The sequence below is a fragment of the Ictidomys tridecemlineatus genome, chromosome 6, assembly GCF_052094955.1.
Source record: "Ictidomys tridecemlineatus isolate mIctTri1 chromosome 6, mIctTri1.hap1, whole genome shotgun sequence".
In the NCBI taxonomy this organism is placed as follows: Eukaryota; Metazoa; Chordata; class Mammalia; order Rodentia; family Sciuridae; genus Ictidomys; species Ictidomys tridecemlineatus.
In genome coordinates, this window is record NC_135482.1 from 10,447,275 (window position 1) to 10,458,452 (window position 11,178).

The 11,178-nt window shown below is 52.3% G+C and overlaps 1 long non-coding RNA gene across 1 annotated transcript; it reads left to right on the forward strand.

Annotated features, from left to right (window-relative positions):
- Positions 1–455: 455 nt before the first annotated feature.
- Positions 456–7,784, forward strand: LOC144378541 (uncharacterized). Its single transcript, XR_013440302.1, has 2 exons — positions 456–4,757; positions 6,404–7,784. It is a non-coding gene; the product is annotated as an uncharacterized LOC144378541 (long non-coding RNA).
- Positions 7,785–11,178: the final 3,394 nt, after the last annotated feature.

Sequence of the window (11,178 nt, forward strand, 5' to 3'; positions counted from 1 at the left end):
AAGAATGTGTTCACCGAGGACGCTGGCCACCACCGGGGCACGTTTATTGGTGGTAGGAAAAGCCCTGACCCATCCCGAGAAGGTGTCGGCGAGGACCCAGAGAAATTTGTACCGATTGACCGGGGGCCTGAGGGAGAAATCCAGCTGCCAATCAGAGCAAGGGAGAGTCCTGTCGCCTGGTGGAACGCGCAGGCAGGTGGAGAGACTGGATGGGTTTTTTTGGCAGATTTCACAGGAGGCAGAGAGGGTAGAGAGAAATTGTAGGTCCTCCGGAGAGAGTTTAGGGTGGGGAGTGAGAAGTCGTCTTGAAGATGTGGTGTTGGGTGAAGGCGTTGTGAGGAGGGTGAGCATCTGTTGGGTGTCGGTGGGGAAGAGTGGGGGGCGGGGTAGCAAGGCACAGGGCCGCAGGTGGAGGGGGCGCTGGAGGGCGGCGGCCCTGGCCTCAGAGTCGGCCTTGTTGTAGCCGAGAGTCACACAGGAGCACAGGAGTGTCTGTCTGATGGGATTTATAAGGTGAGATCCAGGGGCAGTGGGAAGCTTTGAGGCCTGAAGGAGATGGGATAAAAAAGGGGGCATTAGGAATGGAGGTTCCCTTGGAGGAAAGGAATCCACGCTCCCTCCAGACAGCAGAGTGGACAGCGTGTTCAGAGCCCGGGTGGAGGTGGACGGGGCTCCCTTGGCCGCAGTGAAGGCTCTGATGAGGGCGGCCCTGCAGCCTGCTGAGTGGACGTGGGACGGGGAGGGAGCCGCTTCCACGGCCGAGGTCGGAGGCCACGGCATCCCCCGCCCCACGACGTCCCTCCTGAAGGAAGGAGGAGCCGTCTGTGGGCCACGTGCATGTGGCCTGGGGCAGGGCCTCCTGTGTGGGAGACAGAGTCTCAGTGAGGAATGGGTCAGAGGAGGAGAGGTGGAGGGTCCTGAGGAGCGGGAGGAGAGGAGCAGGTTCAAAGGTGGAGAGTCAGGCTGGGTCTTCCACCAGGGACACCTGTAGAGACAACAGGTGACAGGGGTGAGGAGTTCATAGGTGACGGGGAGCAGGGTGGCGAGTGGGCCCCAGAGGTGAGTTCCTTTGACTCCTTAATGAGCAGAGAGGCTGCAGCCAACGTTCGTAGGCAAGGGGCCCATCCCCAAACAATAGGGCCAAGACCCTTTGATAGCTAAGCCACAGGGGCAAAGGTTGGTCCCCGCCTGTGTCCGAGGACCCCTAGAGCAAATCCGTGCTTTTCATCTGTGTAAAGGTGAAAGGGTGTGTGAGATCAGGAAGGCGGAGAGAGAGAGTTTTGAAGTCAGTCTTCTGTGTTGTAGCCAAGGGAAAAGTTAAACTGACACTTTTTTCTTTTCTTTTCTTTCCTTTTCCCTTAGGCCTCCTATCAACCTGCTGAGTCTGTCCTTGGTATTTCATGTCAGCCTCAGTGTGGCCTCGGCCAGGGAGACGGCTGCCCAGGGCTTTACAGTGCAGGAGAGTTCTGGGCCCCTTGTTTGTCTAGAAGTTGGGTCCCTGGAGGAATCCAGAGCTTTAGTGGCAAGTAGAAGCTGGGCGGGGAGCAAGAGGAGCCAAGGGAAGGCTTGGAGTGGAGAAAGGAGAAAGCCTGCTCATACGGGATTTCCTTCCATTTTCCTGAGCACTCACAAAAGCCATGGAGATTGGAAGGTTGAATGGTCGATGGGCCTTTAGATCAGGAGCCAAACGGAGTGGGGCTAAAGGGCGGGGAGGCAGCCGAGAGGTGAGTCAGATGGGATTTGGGCGTTCCCTGTGCGGAGTTGGAGTCTGGGACTGAGAGAAGGGAGTCACCTGCTACTTTTCTAGTCCCAGGCTTTGCCCGGAGAGTCCTGGCTGCCTGGCCAGGGCTTCTGTGAGCTCTGCTGAGCTGAGAACCAAGACCCGAGAGTGAACTCGCCAAGGGGAAGGGATGGGGAGTTCCCCATGCGAATTGGAGAACTCGCCAAGAGGAAGGGATGGACGAGAACCTTGGTGCTGGGCCAAGATCTAAGTTCCAGAGAGGAGACTTGCCATCTCTAGGGAGTAGACTTGGAAGGGGGAGGAGAGGGGAAGGGCGGAGTCACTTACCCAAATGAGGCGCTAGGTGAATGGAAGAAGGTGATGGTCATTGTCCTGGGCCCTCAGGCCAGGATCCTGAAGCAGCTCAAATCCCAGGAGATGGGAGAACTCATCAAGGCTGCTCTGCAAAAAGTTTTGAGACGGATGTGGATGTGAGTGGGCTGTGGTGTGAGGCGATGGAAGGACGGTAGGGTCCACCTGGGAAGGGGGCCATGGGGAGGCCCTGGCAGATGGAACAGGGGATGGCCCTAAGGTCAGGGTGAGGAGCAGGGGGGGCAGCAGCAGCCCGTGAGTGTGTGGCAGGAGGAGAGAAGGGACTAGGGGACAGTTGCTGCAATGGCTTCATTAGGAAGAAAGGGGAGGCGAGAGCTGAGAGGACTCGTGTGGGAGAGCGGGAGTTGCAGAGAAGGGCTTAGAACGTAGAGGAGAAGCCCGAACCTACAATCTCTCTTTCTATTTTCCTGAACGCTCACAATAGTTGAAAAGATCCCTTATAATATTGGTATCTAGAGTGTCATTAAGCGCTATTTAGAGTCGTTATCCAAAGGATATTGAGGCCAGATCTGATTGCACGAGTGGATACGTTTTGGAGGGTTTAGGTCCAGGGTGAGAGAGAGAGGCCCTAGGTTAGCCAGGAGGCAGCCTAGGGGACTAGGGGAGGGAATGGACGAGCAGCCGCCCATGAGGAGACGTAGGAGGCAAGTTTAGAGGTGGGGCGTCCCCCAGTCTCTAGCAGCACCCAATCCAGAGGACGGATGTGCTCAGGGAGTTAGGGGGTCATCACCACCACTGGGTAGGCATTGGGGTAGGGCCTGTAGAGGCCCTTGGGTGCCTGGCCAGGAAGACACAGGGGCAGAAGCCATGGAGATTAACCCAAGGCCGAGGGGTCTCAGGAGGAACACCTCCCAATCACCCTCAGCGGTTTTTCTCAAAACCCAGGACCCAAATCAAAGCCCACCTATAGACCCGGTCGACAGCAGGGATCCCCCATGGCTGAAGGCTGAGGCTGGGGGCGCCCCGACCACACGGTGACCCTGGGAGTGCAGGACGATGGACGGCCACTTCCCAGGACCCGTAGGTCTTTTAGGTCAACCAGAGACAGGGTCTTACCTGGAATGTCCGGTGGCGGGTGCAGAGAGGGCGATGGGCAGAATGGAGGGCCTGGTCCCATGATGGAATTCAGATGGGGGCCCAGGGACGCTTGGTGGCCCTTAAGGAGGGGGGCGGGCACACGGGGAACCCCATCCAGGGTTTGTTTTGGCCCCAAAATGAAGGGAAAGTGAGGAACTGGGAGACTGTGAGCGAGAAAGGAAAGACGGAGACCAGGAAGAGACACGAGGGTTTACAAATCAAGGCCACCTGCACCGCGGGCTGGGGCTCGGGACTTTTGTGGGGCAGCTCAGGGATCAGAGCCGGGTGGGTCCTGATGCCGGTGGTTAAGGGGGGTTGGTATGAGGGGGTGGGGAGCCTTTCTCAGAAAGGCCCTCGGGCGGGAGAGCAAAAAGATGGCAGCTGTCACTTAAGGAGGATGTCCAGATGCTGAGCAAGGACCTTACAGCGTCAACCTGCCTTATGGCTCTAGGTCCAGGTTCCCAAGCGTGGCCCTTCATGTGACCCCAGGGCCTCTGATCTGGAGAACTGCACAGTCCTGCTCTCCACAGACCCCCGTCCTGCACGTTGACTCTATTTCTGTCCTTCAGAGACAGTTCTGGCCACTAAGGCCCCTGTTTTCCAGGTCTGTGAGTATTTTTTTAAACTATCTCTTTTCTGTCATTGCTGGGGTCTCGGGTGAACGTGGCCGAGGTCATCAACGTGCTCAGTCTCCCGTCTTGATCCAGGCCTCATGGAAGGCGATCGGGAGGAGCGCTGCTGAATGGTAGATTGGATATTTTGTCGAGAGGCCACAGTGAAGGTTTGGAAGTCACACTTGTGTTCCCCTTTAACGTGCCAGGCTGAGAAGCACTGGAGCAGGCTGCGTTTACTGCCTGGGCTGCAACAAGATCTGCCACCCACACCCTCTATATGACCTTGACTTTTTTTTTCTTTTTTTGGTAACAGGGATTGGACCCAAGGGTGCTTAAACCACTGAGCCAGCCCTTTCTTGTATTTTATTTAGAGACAGAGTCTCACTGAGTTTCTTCAGGACCTTAGTAAGTTGCTGAGGCTGGCTTTGAACTTGCAATCCTCCTGCCTCAGCTTCTCAAGCCACTGGGATGACAGGCATGTGCCACCACGCCCAGCAATGACTTTGACTCTTGTCATACTGAGTGACAGGATCCACATTTTCTCCCCTGGAGCCTTTATAAATCACATCAGATATTACTGGGGTATAAATTCCAAGAAGAGATCCACCAGGAGGGTCAGAAAAAATCACTATTTAGGACACATCATTTAATTTATTGTACATTATTTACCATGTACTGTCTTAAGCATTGCCTATGATGTGTTAACCCTAAAAAATGACCTGGCGTTTATCTGAAATTCACATCTAAGTGGGCAACCCCGTCGAGGACCGGCAAGAATTACAAGAGCCCCCTCAGTGTCCAGGGCTCACTGTCCCTTTGTGAGGGCTGCTATTCAAGGAAGGATCCCCAGCAGGCCCTGGCGCCTCGTGCCTGGCAATGGAGGAGCACGCTAAATATTTACAGAGTGACGCCACCCTCCAGCCCTGGGTGCCAGCCCCACGCCCACTGACCAGGTCAGAAGTCACAGGGGGTGGACTTGAGAACATGAGAGGAGGGGGTGTGAGTGACAGACCCCAATGCCCCAGGGGCTCTGGGTGGGGAGATGGAAAGGAGAGGGGCTGGTGCCGGCAGGTGCCCATCAGGCCAGGAAGACCTGGGAAGGGTGTGTCCTCTGCTGGAGTGGGGGGACAAGGGGGGGGACAAACACAGGCTCAGAGGAGCAGAAGAGAGCTGAATTCAGCGTAGGGCTGAATTTCTTATTTGTCCTCCCTTCCCAAGACGACCTGTGGGGAACACACTGCACACCTGGTTCTGGGCAGGGAGCTGCCCCCTTGTGGTGATGCTTACAAGATGCCTCAGGGGAAACACCAGGTCCGCTCTGACCATGGCTTTGTTATTGCCACGGTGATGATGCTGCTGGTGGTGAGGATGGTTGTTATGGTTTGGATTTTAAATGTCCCCCCAAAGCTCAGGCATTGAAGGCTTAGTGTCCAGCTGTGCATTACTGAGAGGTGGTCGAACCTTTAACAGGTGGGGCCTAGCAGGAGGAATTAGGTCACTGGGAGTATGCCCTTGAAGGGGATTTGGGGACCCCAGGCCCTCTCTCTCTCTCTCCCCCACCCTCTCTCTCTGTTTTTTTGTTTGTTTTATTCTTTTTTAGTTTTGATAGACTTTTATTTATTTATATGTGGTGCTGAGGCTCAAACTCAGTACCTCACACATGCAAAGCAAGTGCACTATGGCTCGGCCCCAGCCCCTCTCTTCTCTCTTTCCTTCTCAATTACCATAAGGTGAGCAGCTCTGCTCCACCACAAACCATGAGCCAAAATTAACCTTTCCTCCCTTTAAGTTGTTTAGCTCGGGTATTTTGTTACAGTGATGCAAACTGACTAACACAGTGATGGCCATGGATGGCGATGAAGCCATCATCCACTGAGCTCCTACAATTTGTAGGACACAATGTATATGTTACTTCATTTACTTCGGATGATAATATTTCAAGGTAGTTTTCCCACCCTCCATTTGACAGACCAGAAAATCAAGCCACAGAGAAGTCAAGTAAGAAGTCAAGTGAGAAGTCAGTGTGTGACCTTCACACAGCAGGAGAGACAAGAATCTAGCATTTGAATCTAGGTGTCTCTGGCCATAAACCCCATATGCAATGGCTCCAAATCCAATAATGTATTGCCTTGCATTTAAACCTTGCATTTAAAATAATATAAACACATAATAATGTGCCATTTGTGATAGGCAGCCTTTTCTCGTGGCTTCCATGGATACCTGCCTCGTGGTATCTAGGTCCTAGCGAAGTCCCCTCCTCTTCTGTCTGGCTGGATGACTTGCTTCTTATAAATAGAATGCAGCAAAATGATGTGATGTCACTCTGAGGTCCAGTTGTAGAAGACGTACAATTTATGAGGTGCAACTTCGAAATCATTAGGATGAGTATTATTAAAAAAGAAAAAAAGCTGGGGATGTGGCTCAAGCGGTAGCGCGCTCGCCTGGCATGCGTGCAGCCCGGGTTCGATCCTCAGCACCACATACCAACAAATTGTTGTGTCCGCTGAAAACTGAAAAATAAATATTAAAATTCTCTCTCTCGCTCTCTCTCTCTCTCTCTCTCTCTCTCTCTCTCTCTCTCTCTCTCTCAACAAAAAAGAAAGAAAGAAAAGAAAAAAGACTGGAAAATAACAGGAAGAGGCAAGGGCGTGAGGACCCCTGGTCCGTGCAGCGTGGCTCCACCGTGTTGGAAAACATCATGGCAGTTGCTTAAATAGTTTGGAGCCAGGCGCGGTGGCACAGGCCTATCATCCTAGCAGCTCTGGAGGCTGAGGCAGGAGGATCATGAGTTCAAAGCCAGCCTCAGCAATGGTGAGGCGCTACGCAACTCAGTGAGAGCCTGTCTCTAAATAAAATACAAAATAGGGCTAGGGATGTGGCTCAGTGGTCAAGTGCCCCTGGGTTCAATCCCCAGTACCAAAAATAATAATAATAATAATAAGTCAAACGTAGAATGAGCGCGTGTCCAGCCAATCCACTTCTGGGTATACACCCCAAAGAGCGAAAGTAGGGCTGGGCAGATGTTTGTCCAGCCAGGTTCAGAGCAGCATGATTCACAACAGCCCAGAGGAGGAAACAACCCAAGCGTCCACAGAAGATGAACGGGTACACAAAATGCAGTATACCCAACGGGACGTGATCCGGCCCTGCACAGAAGACACATGCTGCAACACGGGGAACCCCAGGACAGCGTGTCTGCGAAACAGGCTACTCGGTCCCAAGGAGACTCCCGCATGATTCCACCCCGGCGAGGTCCCTCGGGTGGTCACACTCAGGGAGACAGAGTGGCAGGCCACGGGGGCTGAGGAGGGAAACAGGAATTACCGTGTAATGGGTTCAAAGTTTCTGTTTGGGATAATGAATAAGTTCCGGAAATGGATAACGATTCTGTTTGTGCAAGACAGAATGTGCTTCTGAATTGGACACTTAAAAAGGCTAAAATGGGGGGGCTGGGGTTGTGGCTCAACCAAAGAGCGCTCACCTGACACAGGCGAGGCCCTGGGTTCAATCCTCAGCACCACATAAAAAATAAAATGAAGGTATTGTGTCCAAGTACAACTAACATATACATATATAATGTGGGAGGCCAACCTTACGGGTGACTGAGTTACACTCCCCAGCTGGGTGCTGAGGCGCTCAGTCACAGAAATGGGTGTGTCTTGCTACAGCCCCATGGGTGAAGCTATGCTCACCTGTTCCTTTGTAATATAACCCCTTGCCCTGTTTAGGATAGAATCTTCCATGGAAGTGCCTTGTGTGTGTCCCCTCCTCTTACTGTGCCCTTGGGTGTGGCCTACCCAGGTGTCAGTCAACCTGCTGACAGTAGACATCATGAAGATACTCAGCCCCCTGAAACCTGACCCCTGGCCTCATTTGAATAGCTTCCCTCAATAAAAGGGGTCAGCGCGTGCTCTCGCTCTCTCTTTTTCTGCAGACCCTTAAGGTCAGAGGAGCCGTCACAGAGACCCCAAAGAAAAAGGTATTGTGTCTCTTGTGTGGTTGTTTCGTGCAGCCCAGTTAGCCCAGTTTAACTAGAGTGACCCCTGAGCCTTTTAGTCGCGAGAACAGAAACCCGGCAATATAAACTGGGGCCGGGTACAGTGGCACACACCTGTAATCCCAGCAATTCTGGAGGCTGAGGCAGGAGAATTGAGAGTCAGCAACTTTGTAAGGTCCTAAAGCAACTCTATGAGACCCTGTCTCTAAATAAAATATAAAAAAAAAAAAGGGGTGGGGATGTGGCTCAGTGGTAAAGCATCCCTGAGTTCAATCCCTAATACACACACACACACACACACAAACACACACAAAGGTTAAAATGGTAAATTTGGTTCTATGTCTATTTGACCACCATAAAAAGTTTAATTTTTTTCAAAACCCTGTGACTCGGGTCTTGCTGGCCCTGGCCCTGGCTCCCGCTCACTCCCTTGGACGTAGCCCACGGCCCTGGGGTGAGCCGGGACCGGAGGCCCTCGGAGGACTGAATCCTGCCGCTGGTGATCTGGAAGGGGATCCTGCTCAGGTGGGTCTCCAGGGGACTGTGGTCCTGCCGACACCCCCAGGGCCACCTGGAAGAGAGGCAGGTGGAGAGCAGCGCACAGCCCCAGGCCTGGCCCACAGAACCCCTCAGGCCTGATGGTGTGGCTTTGGGGTCACCTGTTTCTTGAGATTCTTGTGTTCTGTGTATGATGAGGGTTGGGTGGTTGGAAGCCTTTCTGGCTGGGGAGACCGTCCCTCGTGGGGCCAGCCGATGAGCGTGCCCAGCATCACCCTGCAGTCCCTGAGCCCCAGCAGGCACCAGCTCTCGGCCTTCCTCATCCCGGGGCCAGGACTGCCCCGTAGCTGGAGCCGTTGATGACTCAGATGGGCCAGTCCTCACTGGTCAGCTGCCTGCTCCGCCTGCAGAAATGCCAGCCCAGGCGTGGTCTTCCCATGCTCCTGTCCCTGACCTCCTGATCTAGGGGTGCTTTCCCAGGTGGCCGCTGTGTCCTGTGAGTGTGACATCACACGCTCTCCGGAGCCTCTCTGAGTCCCTTCTTGTGGCCACCCTGACCCACCACCAGGAACACACAGCAGCATGAGGTGGGAGAGAGCACCCCTCCTCCTGGCCTGCCCCTCACATTCCTTAACTGCACAGGACAGTGTTCATGGACGTGCCCGTGACTGTGAGGCAGGCTGGAAGGCTAAAGGATGATATCAGACGAGGCCCTGTCACCTCCTGGTGACGGCCCTGACTTTAGAGCCAGGCTTGTCTTCAGGCTCTGCATCTTCCCAGCTGTGTGACTTTGGTCAATATACTAGATCTCTCTGTGCTTGTTGTCCTCTGTAGAATGCAGATAATGAGCTTCTTCCTCATAGGGTCACTCCAAGGATGGAGATCACAGTCGGCCCTCTGTATCTGTGGATGCCACCTTGTCGCTTCAGTCAACCCCCGTGGAAAGAAGATGACATCTACTGAACAAGTACAGACTTTTTCTTGATATTTTTCCCCAGGGGATACAGTGTCACAGTTGTTTGCATAGCATGGACATCCCGTTGGTATTGTGGCTAACCTGGGGGTGATCTAAAGTGATGGGAGGGTGAGAGCAGGTGATATGCAAACACAGGCCATTGTACACAAGGGAGGAGAGCATCCACAGGTGTCGGCCTCTGGGGGTCCTGGGACCCGTCACCCATTGACACCAAGGGACCACTCTACTTATAAAACATAGAACAGTGCCTGGCACTCAGCTCCTTACGGTGCTGTATAAATGTTATCTTATTAATTGTTACTACTCCTAGAGAATCTTATCATTTTGCTAAACCCATCACAATTATACCTAAAATTATCAAATAGCACCAGGCGTGGCAGCACACACCTGTAATTCCAGCAACGTGGGAGGCGGAAGCAGGAGGATCTCAAGTACAAGGGCAGCCTGGGCACTTAGCGAGGTCTTGTCTTGAAATAAAAAATTAAAAGGACTGGGGATGGTAGCTCAATGGCAAAGCACTTCTCCCAACACATAAAGTAACATGAAATGAGAGGAAATAAAGGGAAATTTTGTTAAATCACAGTAGCCAATTAAAAGCTGTTAGCTCTTGTGCAGGGCTTTTGCTGTGATCGATGATTCTTATTTAGTTCCTTGGATTCGTATCTGTTCCCTTGGTTACCAAGGGAATTTGCATGGTGTATTAGGATACCCCACCTCCCCAAGGCCAACCTGCCATGACAGTACTCTGCAGATGCAGCTACCCCGTCACCTGGGGGTCGAGTTCTGCTGGCCCACAGGGCAGGAGATGCCGTACAGATGTGTGACGCTGGTGGAAGGCCCCTGCAGCCTCATTTTAAGATCCACATAGAAACTGGACATCTGCTCTTTCCCCACCTCTTGAGCCATGGGGAAGAAGAAACCAGATGTGAGTGGTCCTGTTCCTGGGGAAGGGGAGGCTGGCCTCACTATGAGTGAGTCGCCCTCTTTCCCTGAGCCTCTGGCTGGACCCTGTGCGGGGAGGTGACCTAGGCCATCACCCTGGCACCTGAGAGGCCCTTCGGGCGGAAGTGAAGCCATGTGCTGAGGCCTTGTGCACCTGCTGTCCTGCTGCCCCCAGCTTTGGGCCGTCTTGAATGGTGCTCTGTTGTGACGGACGTGCCATTTGGGGTTTGACTGCCTGTTTTCATTTCCTTGGGAGACACACATATCTAGGTGTGGCCTGCTGAGTCATTCTGCAATTCTATGTTTAACTTTTTCAGCAAATGCCATTCCCTTCCATAGCAGCCCCGACATTGGATATTCCAAGGAGCATGCGCAAGGGTTCCAATTTCTCCACATCCTCACAAGCACTTGATTTTTCTTTTTCGTTGCTGCTGTTTTAGATTATAGGCATCCTAGAGGGCACCAAGGGCTTTGATTTGCATTTCCTTAATGACTGACTACGATGTTGAGAGCCTTATTGTGTTGCCTTTTGGCCTCTGAAGAACTTGAATAACTTCTTTGGGCCTTCAAGTACTGTCTATTTTTTGAGTGGTTTTCTTTTGGTTGTAGTCATAAGAATCCTTTACGTATTTTGCATACAAGGCCCTTGCTAGAGAAATGCTTTGCAGATGTTTTCTTCCATTCTATAGATTGTCCTCTCACTTTTATCCTTTGATGCACAAAGTTTTAATTCTGTCTTATGTGTTCGTCTTATCTTTTGTTGCTTGTGTTATCTAATATTTGTCTTTGTTTATTTTTTACCTAGTATTTAAAAATACCTGCTGAGTCCAGATACTATGTTGATCAGGAGGAAATATTTTCCCTAGCTCCAGTGGGGCAGGATAATAGTTTAAAAAATTTGCTTTAAGCTACAGGTAGCAGACCTTCAAATTAAGTGGCTTAAACAATAAAAACATTTAAT